The sequence below is a fragment of the Lissotriton vulgaris genome, chromosome 5 (genome assembly GCF_964263255.1).
Source record: "Lissotriton vulgaris chromosome 5, aLisVul1.2, whole genome shotgun sequence".
NCBI classification, from domain to species: Eukaryota; Metazoa; Chordata; class Amphibia; order Caudata; family Salamandridae; genus Lissotriton; species Lissotriton vulgaris.
In genome coordinates, this window is record NC_141693.1 from 431,242,974 (window position 1) to 431,260,156 (window position 17,183).

Below are 17,183 nucleotides of genomic sequence, written 5' to 3' on the forward strand. Positions count from 1 at the left end.
AACCCACACCCAGCGTACTGTCCAGTCCCCCGCTCCTCCAACTGCTGCTGTCTCCAAACCTCGGTAATGGCTCCTCAACACAGCATACACTGGCGGCAGTTTCAGGCAGCACCTGCCCCAACAGCTAGCAATAACCTGTGACAATTTGGTGCTGCAAATCCTACAGCAGGGCTATGCCCTGCTGTTTGTGGAAACTCCGCCTACCTTGCCACCATCCTAAGAATGGCTGACTGAGGACCATCTCTTCTTGCTGCATCAGGAAGTGCAGCCTTTGCTGGCCCAAAGAGCCATCAAGATAGTACCAGCATCAGATGTAGGGCATAGTTATTCCCTCTACTTTCTGGTGTCGAAACAGAACGGAGGCCTCTGTCTTATCCTAGATCTTTACCCCTCTACTCCTTCCTACGGAAAGTGAAATTAAAGATGCTCTACTGGGCTCAAGTTCTGTCTGCTCCGGATCTCCGAGACAGCATTGTAACACTGGACCTCCAGAACGAATACTTCAACATTCCCATCCTGCAGACCCACAGGCATTCCCTGTGGTTCATATTAGGCCAGGAGTAGTTTCAGTTTGGTATGCTTTCCTTGGCCTCACCAGTGCTTCTACGGTGTTCGCGAAAGTGATGGTGGTGGTTGCTGCACACCTTTTGAGGTCAGGGGTTCCAGTGTTCCTCTACCTTGACAACTGGCTATTGAAGGCAGACTCTCTGCAGGCAGTTGTTGCCTACCTCCAGACTACAGTGTACCTTCTGCACTTGCCAGGGCTCACTATCAACATACTGAAGTGACACTGAGTTCTTCTCAGATGCTGTCTTTCATCAGAACCATACTGGACATGGTGCAGTTCTGTAGGAGCAATCTAGAGAGTCCATCCCTCATGGGCCATGATCTCAATGTTTCAACCTTGGTCCAGGATTTCAGCGAGACTGACTCCGAGACTGCTGGATCCAATGGCTCCTGCTGGTGTTGCACGCTCAATTGCATATGCAGGCTCTGCAGTGGGATCTGAATCCCCAGTGTGTACAGCACCAGATTTTAGAGGAGACTGCAGAAGATCTAGGGTAATGGTTGATGAACTGCGATTGGATCAGCAACAAACCCCTCATCCTTCCCCACATGGATAGTGGTGGCCAATGCATTGCTTCTGGGTTGGGGCGACCACCTGGGAGAAGTGGAGATCAGAGGGCTGTGGTCCCCGGAGGAATCTCAGCTCCGTATCAACCTTCAGGAGCTAAGGGCTATCCGCTTGGCATTAAAAGCCTTCCTACCATCTATCAAGGCAAGGCTGATTCAGGTGTTCACGGACAATACCAACTCCATGTGGTATTGCAACCGACTGGGCAGAGTGGGGTTGTGATAGGTGCCAGGAGGTCCTGTGCCTCTGAACTTGGCTGGGGCCCCACGAGTTCTTTCTGGTCTTGCAGCACCTGGTGAGATCTCTGAACCCCAGGGCAGATAAAGTTAGCTGTTAATGCCTTACAGAACACAAATAGGGGCTACATCCGGAGATGGCACAAGGTCTTCTATCCGAGAATAGGAGAACCGTGGTTCGATCTATTCGCCACCATCTGGAACCCAAAAAGTCAATGCTTGTGCTTGTTGGAGTTTCCAAAGTGCCAATCGCTCAGAGATGCTTTCTGCCTATATCGGAACATGGGGTTCCTCTTTGCCTTTCTACTGATACTGCTCCTGCCCTGTGTTCAAGAAGATCAGGACTGCCAGGCCCAAGTCATCGTAGCGGCCCAGGACTGGGCAAGCAAATATCCTTAGATCCTGAGCTTGAGCATCTGCGCTCACATCAGGCTGCCCTTTTGAGAGGCGTCCTGTTGCACCAGCAGGGCAGGGTTCCGCATCCAAACCTGCACACACCAACTTCATGCCTGGAGATTTAGTGGCAGCAGTTTAATGCCTTTGCTCTTCCTCCCGAGATTCGAGATCCCATTTTTGCAGCCAGGCATCCCTCAACAAAAAATGTATACACCTGCGTTTGAGACAAATTTGTGACCTGTCTTTTTTTTCACAAGATGTTGATCCAGTTCTGCCTCTTTGTCAGAGTTTCTGTTGTTAGCCTGGCAAGGCCATGCTTTGGGCACTGTTAAAGTTATCTTGTTTTGATAAAGTTATCTTTTTGCCACACCTGCTTTCTGGGGTTGCCCAATCAGGTCTCACTATTTAAGTCACCTGTTATGAAACATTTCTTTGATGGCTTGCAACATTTGTTGCCTTGTATGCCTTTTGTTATAACACAGTGGGATCTTAATGTGGTCTTGATGTTCCTGATGGACTCCCCATCATGCCCCTGCACAGCTGTTATTTTAGACTTTTGACTCTTGAGATGGTCTTCTTAGTGGCCATTACATTGATCACGAGTGTCATTGAGCATCAAGCTTTTTCAGTTTATCCTCTGTAAACCAGCTTCTATCCGGGCAAACTGGTTCTTAGGACTTGCACCTCCTTGCGATCAGAGGTGGTGACTTCATTTCATGTTGGCCAAATCATCATTCTGCCGACATTCTTTGCTCCACGTCATCTTTCTAAGGAATCAGAGATGTCTCACAGGCTCAATCTGAAAAGAGCGCTTTTTACATTTAAAGACCACTGGGAGGATGATAAACTCTTTATCAGATACACAGTAGCAAAAAAAGGCAGAGCAATGCAAGAGAACAATCTCTCGATGGATTGTACTTTGCATCAAGATCTGCTACGCACTATAGAAGAAGCAGCCTCCTGAGGGCCATTACTAGTGTTCGCATGTAGAGTACCTGTCCTGGAAATTTGCCACGCTGCTATGTGGGCTACACTCCACACATTCAGAGAGCACTACTGGTTGGCTGGTCAGGTTAGTTAAGAGGGACCTTTGCCTGTTTTGTCTTCCAGGATTTCTTGGTTTGAGCTAGTTTGCGGACTCACCTCCTGGGAGGTATTGCTTCGGTATCTATTCTAAGGTGAGGAATCTGTGGTTAGAAGTCTATTAGAAGAATAAGTTGCTTACCTTTGGTTAATCTTTTTCTGGTAGAGATTCCTCACCGACCATCCTATCCCCCTCCCCCTGCGAAATGGGCTCTTGACCCAAAAGTTCCTGTTCGATTCTGCACACTGGTCACACATCATTCAGTCGTTGCTCTGCATTTTTGGTGTGGAAATAGTCTAGAAAGAAACTGATGTCAGTGTGCCTGGTGGCACTTGTGTAGGCACCGCCCACATCAGTTTTGATGTGGAGCCGTTCAATGCCACCTACTGGCAACCCGAGGCACTGCTCAAGATTTTCTGGAGCCAGTCTGATACCTGGAGAATTGTCTTAGGTGAGCAATCTGCAGTTAGATAGAGCCTCTACCAGAAAGAGTTACCGAAGGTAAGTGACTTTTTAGTTAAAGCCGACAAGGAATGAGGTTGAATACAGAGTGTCCCCTAAAATGGCCTTTCAAGTCCTTTTTCCTGGATATCACCTATTGATTTTGGGTAATTAGATTATTAGATTTTTTTCTGCTGTGATCGAAGCTTTCAGTGGAAAGATTTGGTGTGGTTTTGCAATCTTTGTCTTACACGCACCTAGCGCCAAGTGGTAAAGATTGTAGACTACTCATGCACAGGTATGAATGAACATTTTAAGACCAAAGCATTCAGCTGTTTATTCAGTGGATTTGGAATATTGGGCTACTGCCAATTTATCCAAGGAGGTTGTTATTGTTAAACAAAGCTCAGAAATGGGGTCCTCCTCTATTGAATAGGTTGAACCTGGTAGAATACCTTAACATTTTAACAAGTATGCCAGTCTTCTTGATCCAACATCCTTAGATAGAATCTCAAGATTGCTTATGGGCTTTACTGTTAAAAAGATACCAAAACAAGCCGAAAGCGGTCTTCTGTCATGTTTATCACCATTGACTTTGAGGCATTTGAGATAAGTGGGCAAAATGTTCCTCAAAAGACTTGCATTAAACGAGTTGAGAATATGACTTCACATTGAAACCTTCTCATTAACCAACTTTAAGATGAGGCCAATGTACCAAAAAAGTAGTTACACTTCACATAGGCTACCAAATATGCCAGCAAAGAACCTTAGGTAATTACAGCAGTAGGAAGAATGGTTAATAGTGAAGTCCTTTATTAGCAATTTGACCATCGTTAGATCGGTGCCTGATGCAGTCACTAGACCCAGCCACGCAGGTGGGGTTGGGTTTTATCAGGACAAGTGGGGGAATACTTGGTGGTAGAAATGTTATACCTGCAGATTCCGCAAGACACAGAAATGCAATGAAAATTTGTGATTTTAGGCTAAATCTGAGGTGTGCATGGCATTGTTGGAATGAAAATGTCATGGGATAACTGCGAAGCACACCATCCTGGATTCCCCTAGTTGTCTTGTTTTCAGAAATGTGTGGGTTTGGTTGGTTTCCCTAGGTTGTGGTCGATCCCTGGTCCAGTTAAAGCGGCTACCTCCATTGACCAATATGGTTCGTTTTTTGGCAGGAAATGTTTCCGCATTCCATTTTGATGCGTTTACTTTTGTAGACGCTAGGCACACCTTTACAAGAAGTGCAGTGTATTTATCCTAACAAGTGCAGTGAACGTTGGGCAGTCAATTTGTGGACCCCTGTGTACTCCGGAAGTTTACATCACAGAAATGAAAGGAAAATGCAGGATCAGGAAACCCACCCCGTTATTTGATTAAAAAAAATAGGCCTGTCCTACAGTAGGCTTTCTACCACCCTAGGACAAATTAAGGGCATCTTCCTCTCTGCTCTCCGAGGAGACAAAAATACTAGTTTGTCTCTTTTGGGGTGGGAGTGTGACCTAGTGTCAGAGTGTGATGCCCTTGCTCCTTTCTCTTAGCCCAACTGCAAAGTTGCTAGTGTTTATTGGGCTTTTTCCCCGGGGGGAGGAGTAGATGTAGGGCATCCTCTTCGGGCAGGGCAGGAAGGCACTATTACCCTTACATGTGGGGGTATGGCTCGAAGCCATAGTAGTTCGCTCCATTCTTTGGTTTGTTTTGGGACCATTTTGAAAGCCCTGGTGTCTAGTGGGATTTCAGCTCACCACGGGGACAAATTGTGGGCATACCCCCTGTCTGCCCTAGGTTTGTCCTTTGTATTTAGGGTGTGGCCAGTGCAGAGTGCAACGCCTGCATCCCTTTCAATTGCCCCTAATGTAAAATCTCTGCTAACCAATGGTTTTTGTACAACCTTTGCTCCACCCCTCCCTTGGGCAAAAGGGGGGAGACTTATTTGGGGTCTCCTCCCCTATTTGGAAAAACGTCCTATCTGCCCCCAAGAGAGGCAGCAAGACACTATTGCCCCTTCTGGGCCAGAGGTATGTCTTGATACCAGGATAGGCTGCCCCCTCCTTTTGTTTGCTTTGGCACCAATTTGAAATATCTGGTTTCCACTGAGCAGAGGTACCGGTGGCAAGGGGAGGTTCTCCCCTTTCCAACAATACCTTTCCCAAAGCAATCTGTGCTCGTTGGGTGAAGGAGGGGAGGTTGAGATATCCCCCCACCCCTCAGAGCACTGATTCAGCAGAAGTAAAAGGAGCCCATCAGCCCGATTTACTTTCACTTTGGAGTAATGTCAGAGTGCCCTGCGCACTGATCGTCCTTCCCAAAGAAAAAGAAAACTCTAGCTAATCAGTAAGCTCTTCCCAAGCAGCCCGAGATAATAATAAAGTAATCCCTCGATTCAAAGCACCGGTGGGACCTTGATCCCCCCTCCCCAGTGTCAGCCAGTGGCCGACAGACACACCGGGGAAGGGAGTGCGGGTGTTGGCCATTGGACGACACCCGCACTTGAAAGATTAAGGAGGATCTCGGCTAACTGTTTATAGACCCAATTCAATGTGCTGATGTAGTAAGTTGAGGATTACACTGCGTAAGTAGAGGCTCAATGAAAGATGATTAATAATGTGGTGCAATGAGTGGGATCTGTGGGCCCCGCTATTAAAACCTTTCGTTGCCTGATATAAAACTCTGAGGGCAGAGTCTTGTCGGCATCTCTCCCATTTTCCTCCCTCTCCTTTGGCCAAAAAGAAAAACAATATTTTGGGGATTGCAGACTAGGATGCCAGAACTTGTGCCTTCTAGTAAGTCAAAATCGTTGGGGTCAGTTAAAGATTCAGAGTAAGTTTCCGCACATTGGTTGTGCTGGCTCACCCAAAGGCGGCGGTAGCCCTCCCTACTGTTAGAGCACTTGCTCAGTGTGTAACAGTGGTCGGGAAGGTTTGGGTAAGTCTTTTCCATTCTGTAATTTTTGGTGTCTTTGGACACCTTGTTAGCTTTTCACCCATCTTCAGCCTATTGGTGCTTTCATCCTTCCCATTTCAGATGAAGACTATTCAACTCCTTATACTGGCGAAATGCTGTTTACTCTCATTCAGCCACATTTTCAGACCGTCTTTTCTGGTGCACTGAACTGCCAATGACAATTTTTCATCTTTGACTAGCCCATTTATTTTATGAGTCCCGAATCAGCTTTGTTTTTTAGCCTGTATATACACACACGGCTCACTTTGGCAGTTACGCACTGTGTGATCCTTATTTTAGAGCACCTGTTTTAGTGATCTTGCCTGTTGAGTTTTTGGCTGCAGTAATGTAGCATTTAGTTTATTACTGGTTTAATTGGTAATCCAATGATTAATCCAAGTGCTGATGAATCAGCCCACTATTAACCTCTGTTCTTGTTACTAATGAAACAAAAATGATGCATGATGGGTAGTTATGTAAAGTATAGAGAAGGTTTCAAGTGACCCAAGAGAGATTCTGTCTAATATACCATATCTTACTCAAAAGGATTTTTTGAGTTGACTACTCTGGGCAATCACCAACATAGCAAGTTTCATCATCGGCCTGCTTTTTGCTTGGGGTGCGCTGCAATGAAGTTCTCTACTAGAGTGGAGATTGCTTTGAATTTCAGTACAATTTGATTGATTTTTCCTTCAATACAAAATGTAGTAATACAGCACATCTTTCTCCCAACTCCCCTCCTATCCTAGGCAGAGTCCCCTTCTTGCAATATTTCTAATATTCTTTCTCCAGGTTTCTCTTACCTGATGGTATGCCCTTGACCGTATACAGATGTCTCATATTGTTACAGTTTATAATCCCCTTAGTGACTTCTTGCAACAAGTATTATATAGCAAACACAAGAAGATGATGGACGGAGTGTTGAAACGTTTCACTGACTCACACCCCAGTCACAGATTTTGGTTGAATCCATCATCGTTCTTTAGCTCACTTTGCCATCCCAGTTCAGACTCCGCTATATTCAAATCCGTCTTGGCCCTGTGCCTCATGGGAACAGTCCAGCCCGAACTGCCAAGCTATGTCTTCCCTGGATCGGAAACAAGAATCCTGGGACCAGTTTTGGGCTAACACCCCTCATCAGCTAGGCTAGCTTGATTCCAGTTGCAAAGTGAGCAAGTCCATCATTTCCTTGTGTTTGCTTTGTTTGCCCTAAGTTGGCAGGGTATGCCCAGACATGGGTCCCTTGCTCACTTTGCGACTGGATTCAAGCTAGCCTGGATGATGAGGGGTGTTACCCCGAAACAAGTCCCAGGATGCTTGTTTTCGGTCCAGGGAAGACTTGGCTTGGCAGTTCGGGCTAGACTGTTCCTATGAGGCACATGGTCAAGACGGATGTGCAGATAGCTTGGTCTGAACTGGGGTGGTGAAGTGAGCTAAAGAACGATGATTGATTCAACCCAGATCTGAGACTGGGGGTGAGTGTCTGAAAAGTTTCAGTGCTCCTTCCATCATCTTGTGTTTGACAAGTACTATATACTGTGGAGCATTTGTTTTAGTCTCACCCACCAAAACTACTAGCTGAGTGAAGCAATAGCATAGTCGTGTACACTGAACGAATACCCTAGTAAGACATGCTGCATTGAGCCCACAACATAAAAATTGTCTAAGGCAGACTTAAACTATGTGTAATTGATATCTGAAAGAAACATGTTTGTGATAGATTTCTTACCTTAGAATAACCCCCAGGCGTCACACTAGATCCGGAAATCTTTCGTCAGCAGTATCCCTGCGTGTCGGTAAGCTCCACGTACGTCGTTGGCGTCGTAGTCGCTGAGACTACGTCGCTGGAGCTACTGAGACGTGCCCACGCGCGCTGACATCAGTTCTTTCTTTTGTCTGCGCCAGCAAGCGCAGATCCAGAGAGAGCGGTAACCTCAGTCATTTTTTGACTGAGTTTTTTGGGACTTTTGCCTGTTTTTTGAGTACGTTCAAAGCATGTGGGCTGCTGAATTCATATCTGTGCATAGATCGCCGCCTAGTGTTGGGTCCGGATGATCGCACATTGTTGTCCTGGAAGAGTCTTAGAAGTATCACGAGATAGGTGGCTCCTCCCCTGGACTACAGTGCGCATGGGCATCGACTCCATCCCCAGATTGTTTTTTTCCGCCATTGGGTTCGGATGCATATTTGTTAACTCAAGTTCGGAATCGATAAAAAACTTTCTTTTTGGCCAAAAGTCCTTTAGTATATCGTCGGTATTGTCTTGCGATGGGTGCCCAGTTCTGTTCCAGCTCAGTTCCCGAGCCGGACATCCAGAGGAGCCGCGTGTCTTTTCGGCACTGAAGGCCCGGTCGACGCCAAAGGCCTTATCGACGATCCATCATGGAACGGAGCCCGTTCAAGAGATGTCCCGTGTGCAACTCAAAATATCCTCACATCGACGTCCACCCGGTGTGCAACAAGTGCCTGTCGCCGGATCACGATGAAGCCAGCTGTATCGCTTGTTCTCGTTTCCGCTCCAAGAAGACGATTAGACTTCGACGCGCAGCGCGCAAGGAGGCCCAGCAGACTGCAACTGAACCGGTGAACATTTTCAATACAGAGGAGGATGAGGAAGCAGAGCGGGAAGTTCGAGAGAACCTGTCTGATCCCGCATCGGAGATCGACTCCAGCTACAACGCTAATATTGAAATGGTCGATACTGAAGACGTAGTCGTCGAGGTAGGAGACGACGATGGGGCCTTTAGGGCCGTGGAAGATAGCTCGAGCGAGGAGCTAGGCCCAAACGTTGGTACGGGGGCCAAGACACTTAATAAGGCTCAGGTCGAGGGTTCGCCACATGGCCTTACCCAAGATCTTACACTGGGTTCTACAGCCTTGCCCCAGGCCCGGCTTCGGACACTTCTAAGGAGCCACGGGTTGCCAAATCGAAAACGAAAGAGAAAGCTTCGGTGTCTACGCAACCGAAAGCGCTGGAGGCAAAATCGAAACCAAAAGTGCGTATAGCTTTATTCGGATCGAAGTCCTCTGAACTATCGGCACCGACTAAGCATAAAGGTGTTATCGACCCGGTGAGGCCGCTAAAGGGTGTCGAGCCGAAGACTGGGACACCGAAAAAAATGGTCAAGGACGTCGACCCAAAAACATCGGCGCCGAAGACAGTCGGCACTGGCAAAGGACTCGGAGCTCAGAAGGTTCTCGATCCTGCGCGTCCACCAGACAAGGCTAAGAGCGGTACGAACCTCGAGTCCACGCCTGGCGGTGGCTCGAAGGAACCCCTCGAGTCGACGCAACCGTCCTCCTCCTTCTCAAAGCAGGTGTCGGAATCTCTGAAACGAATTAAGGAAAAGGCTTAGACTGTCGGACCAAAGGATACTCCACCACCAAAGCCTGCCAGTAAACCTCAAAAGTCGCCAGCGCCCATCCAGTTCACGCTGCCGCCGAAAGTGGTGCCTAAAGCCTTCGCCCCTAAAATGGCCATCGAAGCGTCCAAGAAGGTGTCCACGGGCCAAAGCCCACAACTGCGGTGGTGGTCACGAAGCATCGACAAGCCCCGTTTGAAGAGCAGTCGGAACAATTCATTGATGCCGACACGGGTAGACTCTCAATTTACAAACGAAAGATCGCCCCGTAACAGCCTATGGAGTCATATAGAATTCCATTAAAAAAGGATTCCACTACGTCACTCGTTCTTGTCGAACCTATATCTCCACGTGGCCAAGATACTGCTACTATCTCGCCCACTTACTCGGATGTAGAGACAGGGGAAGGTGACAATGAGGAGTACAGCTATCCTATAGACACTGATCCTGAAGATCACAATGAACCCTGGGCGGACGCTGCTGACCCAGGAGATCCACACACTTCACCGGACAGTCAGGTGTATGCTGTAAAAACCTCGCCTACTGAAGACTCAGCGGCGTTTAATGCACTTATTGAAAGGGCAGCCAAAAATCATAATGTCCAGTTCTACGCTGACCCTATTGAAGTGGATTTTTTGTTTGACACCTTTTCCACCTCAGAGAGAACTGTCAAACTCTGCCAATGCTAAAGGGAGTCTTGAAACATGCTGGAGACATTTTTAAAGAGCCCACAAGGGCCAGGGTGATAAACCCCAGAATTGAGAAAAAGTACAAACCGGCGCCTGTGGACCCTACCTACATCAAGGGACAGTTGCCGTTGGACTCTCTGGTTGTTTCCAATGCCCGGAAGAGGGCGAACTCGCAAACAACGGGTGATGCTCCTCCCCCTGATAAAAGAATCTAAAGTGCTAGAAGCATCAGGGAAAAGGGTGGCAGCTCAAGCGGCCAATATCTGGCGCATTTCAAACACTCAGGCACTCCTAGCCAGATATGACAGGGCCCATTACGATACACTTGAGACCCTGTTACAACACTTGCCAGATGAATATAAGGAGGCAGCAGAGATGCTCATACAGGAAGGAAAGCTCATATCAAATGCTTCTATCAAGTGTGCACTGGACGCAGCAGACACCGCGGCCAGAGCCATTAACACAAGTGTGATGTTACGGCGACATGCCTGACTAAGAATCTCCTGATTCAAGCCAGAGATACAAACCACCATACTAAATCAGCCTGATCACTTATTTGGACCAGAGGTGGACACCACCTTGGAAGAAATCAAAAAGGACACTGAAACTGCTAAGTCTATGGGGGCTCTCCAGTCGCAGCAGTTCAGGGGTGGTTCTTTTCGTCGCTCAAGCAATAGAGGAGTTTCTAGAGGCCAGCTGGCCCAGCAAACACTTTACAATAAAGGTGGCGCGCAAAACACATACACCAATCAAGGTAGAGGTGGCTATCGTGGAAACAGCGCCAAGGGCAGAGGTCGTGTAAACAACCGCTCCCGATCCTCCGCCACTAACAAACAGTGACGCCTTGTCACTGCCCCCTGACCATACAACACCGGACGGGGGGAGACTACAACAGTTCCTGCCAGCCTGGAAATCCATCACCACAGACAGGTGGGTCAGGAAGCTTATCCAGTACTGTTATTGTCTGGAGTTAACAGCCACTCCACCCAACATACCCCCAAGACACCGTCCTATGTCCACAGAGCATTTGCACTTATTGCAGCAGGAGGTACTCGTCATGCTGCAAAAAGGAGCAATTGAGCACGTGCCTGTGGAAGAAAGAGGTACAGGAGGTTACTCACTGTACTTCTTGATCCCAAAAAAGGACGGGTCCCTCAGACCCATACTGGACCTCAGACCCCTAAACCAGTACATTCTATCAGAACACTTTCCCATGCTAACATTGCAGCAGGTTCTACCATTGCTCAGTCAGGGAGATTTCCTCGCAACATTAGATCTGAAGGATGCATACTTTCATATTCCGCTACACCCGTCACACAGAAAATACCTCAGATTCACCATTCAAAATCAGCATTACCAATTCAAGGTCCTCCCTTTCGGAATGACGACAGCACCCAGGGTGGCTGCACACCTACGGAGACAGAACGTTCACTTCTACCCTTATCTGGACGACTGGCTTATCCATGCAAAGTCGGCCAAGCAGTGTGCCGCCCACATGTCCCACACCATTCACCTTCTTCACGATCTGGGATTCTCACTGAATTACCCAAAGTCCAACCTTCAGCCCGCCCACGTACGACAGTATCTGGGTGCGACAATAGACACTCTGGCAGCCAAAGCACAGCCAAATTCAGTGAGGATCAACGGCATTCAATTGCTGATACAGAAATTCAGACCACAACACTCGCCTCCGGCACGAGTGTTCATGCAGTTGATAGGCATGATGGCTTCCTGCATCTTCATAGCCCCGCACGCGAGACTACATATGCGTCCGCTTCAGGAGTGCTTAGCACGTCAGTGGAATCAGGCTCACGGACAGTTGAAAGACCTAGTGTTGGTAACCGGTCGTGCATACAACTCTCTGCCTTGGTGGAATCCACAAAACCTTTGCAGGGGACGACTGTTCCAGGAGCCTGTGCCACAGATCATTCTGACAACAGACACATCTCTCCACGGATGGGGAGCCCATGTACTCCACTACACAGTGCAGGGACTATGGACAACGCAGCAAAAGAAGATGCACATCAATCTTCTTGAACTGATGGCTATCTTCATGGCGATGAAAGCATTCAAAGTACATTTGTGCAACAAGGTCGTGTTGATCCGGACGGACATGACAGCCATGTACTACATTCAGAAGCAGGGAGGTGCACACTCTGGCGGACCTGCTCAGCAGGTACAACCACCAAATGCACGAGTGGGAGATACATCCATCAGTACTCCACCCGTACTTCCAGCAGTGGGGTCATCCAGAGATAAAACTGTTCGCCACAAAGGAAAACGCCAAATGCCAAAGCTTTGCCGCCAGGTTCCCACACCGACAGTCGCAGGGCAATGCGATATGGATGAACTGGTCAGGCATATTTGCGTACGCATTTCCCCCAGCACCTCTAATACCGCTAGTGGCACGCAAGCTGAAGCAACAATCGATGACACTCATCCTGGTTGCTCCAACGTGGGCACGCCAATCATGGTACACCACGTTTCTAGAACTATCCGTGGTACCGCATCAAAGGCTGAACCTCACACCCAGGCTTTACCCAGGCTTTTGACGCAGAGCCATGGCGACATTCAGCACCCAGATCCGCAACAGCTCAACCTGGCGATCTGGCTCCTGAGGTCTTAGAATTTGGCAACCTCAACTTGCCTCCCGACTGTATGGATATCATAAGAGAGGCAAGGAAGCCCACCACCAGAGCATGCTATGCGGCAAAATGGATTTAGAAAAGGGGGTGGTGATGAACAGAGTGTCTGAGTTAAACAGACCACTCTTACCCAGTCCAAAGATCAGGGCTTGATCCATCACCGTTATTTATCTCACTGCCCCATCCCAGCTCAGAACCTGGCTATATGCAAATCAGTCTGTCCCTGGCCCAGTGCATCATGGGAACAGGGCAGACTAAACTACCAAGCCAATTCTTCACCAGAAAGGAGACAAGCTACCGGGGACCGGTTTCTGGCATTTCAGCCTTCTTCGGCCCGGCTTGCTTGAATCCTGATGGAGCAGTGAGAAAGGGACTCATGTCTGAGTATACCCTGCCACACCTATAGTGGCCAAAAACGATTTAGAAAAGGGGGTGGTGATGAACAGAGTGTCTGAGTTAAACAGACCACTCTTACCCAGTCCAAAGATCAGGGCTTGATCCATCACCGTTATTTATCTCACTGCCCCATCCCAGCTCAGAACCTGGCTATATGCAAATCAGTCTGTCCCTGGCCCAGTGCATCATGGGAACAGGGCAGACTAAACTACCAAGCCAATTCTTCACCAGAAAGGAGACAAGCTACCGGGGACCGGTTTCTGGCATTTCAGCCTTCTTCGGCCCGGCTTGCTTGAATCCTGATGGAGCAGTGAGAAAGGGACTCATGTCTGAGTATACCCTGCCACACCTATAGTGGCCAAAAACGATTTAGAAAAGGGGGTGGTGATGAACAGAGTGTCTGAGTTAAACAGACCACTCTTACCCAGTCCAAAAATCAGGGCTTGATCCATCACCGTTATTTATCTCACTGCCCCATCCCAGCTCAGAGCCTGGCTATATGCAAATCGGTCTGTCCCTGGCCCAGTGCATCATGGGAACAGGGCAGACTAAACTACCAAGCCAATTCTTCACCAGAAAGGAGACAAGCTACCGGGGACCGGTTTCTGACATTTCAGCCTTCTTCGGCCCGGCTTGCTTGAATCCTGATGGAGCAGTGAGAAAGGGACTCATGTCTGAGTATACCCTGCCACACCTATAGTGGCCAAAAACGATTTAGAAAAGGGGGTGGTGATGAACAGAGTGTCTGAGTTAAACAGACCACTCTTACCCAGTCCAAAGATCAGGGCTTGATCCATCACCGTTATTTATCTCACTGCCCCATCCCAGCTCAGAACCTGGCTATATGCAAATCAGTCTGTCCCTGGCCCAGTGCATCATGGGAACAGGGCAGACTAAACTACCAAGCCAATTCTTCACCAGAAAGGAGACAAGCTACCGGGGACCGGTTTCCTGCATTTCAGCCTTCTTCGGCCCGGCTTGCTTGAATCCTGATGGAGCAGTGAGAAAGGGCAAAATGGAAGCGGTTTGTCATTTATTGTGCAGACCACAACATCAACCCGCTAGACGCGTCTACCCACAACATCATTTGTTATCTGTTACATCTATACAAATGCAATCTGGCCTATGCTTCCATTCGTATACATTTGTCCGCAATTGCAGCTTATCTACAAAACAGGCAGCATCTCTCACTTTTCAGAGTGCCTGCCATTAAAGCTTGTCTGGAAGGACTCAAACAAGTCATTCCTCCCCGGACCCCACCAGCTCCTGAATGGAACCTAAATGTGGTCCTCACCAGACTGATGGGTCCACCTTTTGAGCCTCTACATTCATGCGAGATTCCGTTCTTAACGTGGAAAGTGGCTTTCCTGATAGCAATTACATCGCTGCGACGCGTTAGTGAACTCCAGGCACTAACTATCCAAGAGCCATTCATACAAATTCACTCCAACAGGGTGGTGCTTCGCACTAAACCTAAGTTTCTTCCTAAGGTGGTTTCACAGTTCCATATCAGACTATAGAACTGCCTGTGTTCTTCCAAAATCCTGAGTCAGTGGCAGAGAGAATGCTCCACACACTAGACGTCAAAAGAGCCTTAATGTACTACATTGATAGGACCAAAGATTTTCGGAAAACAAAACAAATATTTGTTGCCTTTTCGCCACAACACAAAGGCAACCCCATTTCCAAAGCAGGTATAGCCAGGTGTATCGTTAGGTGCATTCAAATTTGCTATCAAAAAGCCAAGCGCACTTTAACGGTCCTCACACGGGCTCACTCCACCCGAAAGTTGGGGGCCTCCATGGCTTTCCTTGGAAATATTCCTTTAGAAGACATATGTAGGGCAGCCACATGGTCTACCACACACACATTTACGAAACACTACTGTGTAGATGTGCACTCCAAACAGCAGGCAGCTGTAGGGCAGGCTGTTCTAAAAACACTTTTTCAAACTGCTGCAGCTGGCACAGGCGGCTGCCGCTAATGAAGGGACTGCTATGTATTCTATGCACAGATATGAATTCAGCAGCCCACATGCCTCGAACCGAATATGCTACTTACCAGTATGCATCTGTTTTTGGCATGTAGGGCTGCTGACATTCATATCGCCCGCCCTCCTCCCCGGCGCCTGTAGCGGCTGCAGCACTCAGAAACACTCTTAGCATGGTCATCACTCCCGGTGTTACACTCCATCTTTGCCACAATGGCTAAAAACAATCTGGGGATCGAGTCGATGCCCATGCGCACTGTGGTCCAGGGGAGGAGCCACCTATCTCGTGATACTTCGAAGACTCTTCCAGGACAACAATGTGCGATCATCCGGACCCAACACTAGGCGGCGATCTAATCACAGATAAGAATGTCAGCAGCCCTACATGCCAAGAACAGATGCATACTGGTAAGTCGCATACTTGTTATACTCCAGGTGTTTAGGGATGCCCGGTTTCAAATCTTGCGCGACCTGTCCCCGGACAATGTCCATGGCTGGTCTGCACCGTGAGTGTCTCCTCTGCCGGAGGCGCGACCACGACTCAGTCCTGCCCCCACTGCCGGGCAATGGCTCCGAAAACTTTGCAGGAGCGGTCCCGAAAGTGGCTAGAGGCCCGGTAGTCTGCTCTGTGCCGTTCCAGATCCCGGTCCCGTGGGAGGTAGAGGGACCGGCCGCAGAGTCATCACCAACATTCGAAGTATTCGCACTCTGAGTCAGTTAAGGCGATGCACAAGAAGTCGAAGAAGCGCCATCGCTCTTCGCCTTCCCCTAGCCAGTTGCGCAACGCGGCTGAGTGTGCAGGTGGCGCAGCTCCGGCGGAGCCTCCAAAGTTGCCGATGGCCTACCCGCCCTTCCCGGGTCCATTTGCGACTCCGGCCCAGCTGCAGGAGTTCCTGTTAGCCATGGCACGTGTCTTCGGACCGTCCGGCCCCGCCAGTGAGCCTTCGGGCTCCGCGGGCCCGACTGGGGGACCTTGTTCTTTGAAGTCGCAGACTTCGGACTCGACGCCGAGAGACCCCCATGGATCCAAGCATGAATACCCGTCCATGTCGGTTGGCCGAGTACGACCTTGATTGATGGCGCCACACCCTGTGTCGACGTGAGCCGACGTCGTCCCTGGCGTCCTCCCGATGTGGAGCCGGAAGGGAGTTGACCGACGCCGATTCTGACGCCATTTGGGACTTTCTTTCCCTTTCTTCACCCACCTCATGTTCCACTTGTTCGGCAGGCTGTGGAGGACGGGGAGGACTGGGAGGGGTCTGAGGAACCTCTTGCAGCACATTGTGAGTTAGACTCTGACTGTGGTGAGGATCCGGGGGATGCAGGTGACCAGGATTATACTCCTGAACCTCGCTCACTGTCTCGTTATACTGTGGCTATGGAGGAGGGTGGTTTCTACTCTATGGTGTTGCGTAGGGCGGCAGAGGCTCTCCACCTCGAGCTTCCTACTGTGGCCGTCAGGACTAACCTCCTGACAGAGGTGCTTTGCCCGGCGTCTTCTTCTATGGAGCACCTGCTGCCCTTTAATGATTCACTCTCTGATTTTCTTTTAGGCACCTGGCCAGGTCCGACACAGAGGCTCCTGTGGATAATAACGTGGCCCAACGCCATCCCCCGGCCCCGGGTGACCCTGTTTTCCTCTCCCAACCCCAGAGAGCTTGGTTGTCCAAGCCTCTACGTCGCCTAGCGCGCTCCCTTCCACTCCACCGGATAGGGAATCCAAGAAACTGGAGCAGTTTGGGAACAAGATTTTTTTCTTCCGCCAGTTCAGGACCGCGGTCTGTGAACACTGCATGTCTCTTGTGCCGTTATTCCCGTTCTATGTGGGATACTGTTGCGCAAGTGCTGCCTCAGTGTCTGGTGGAG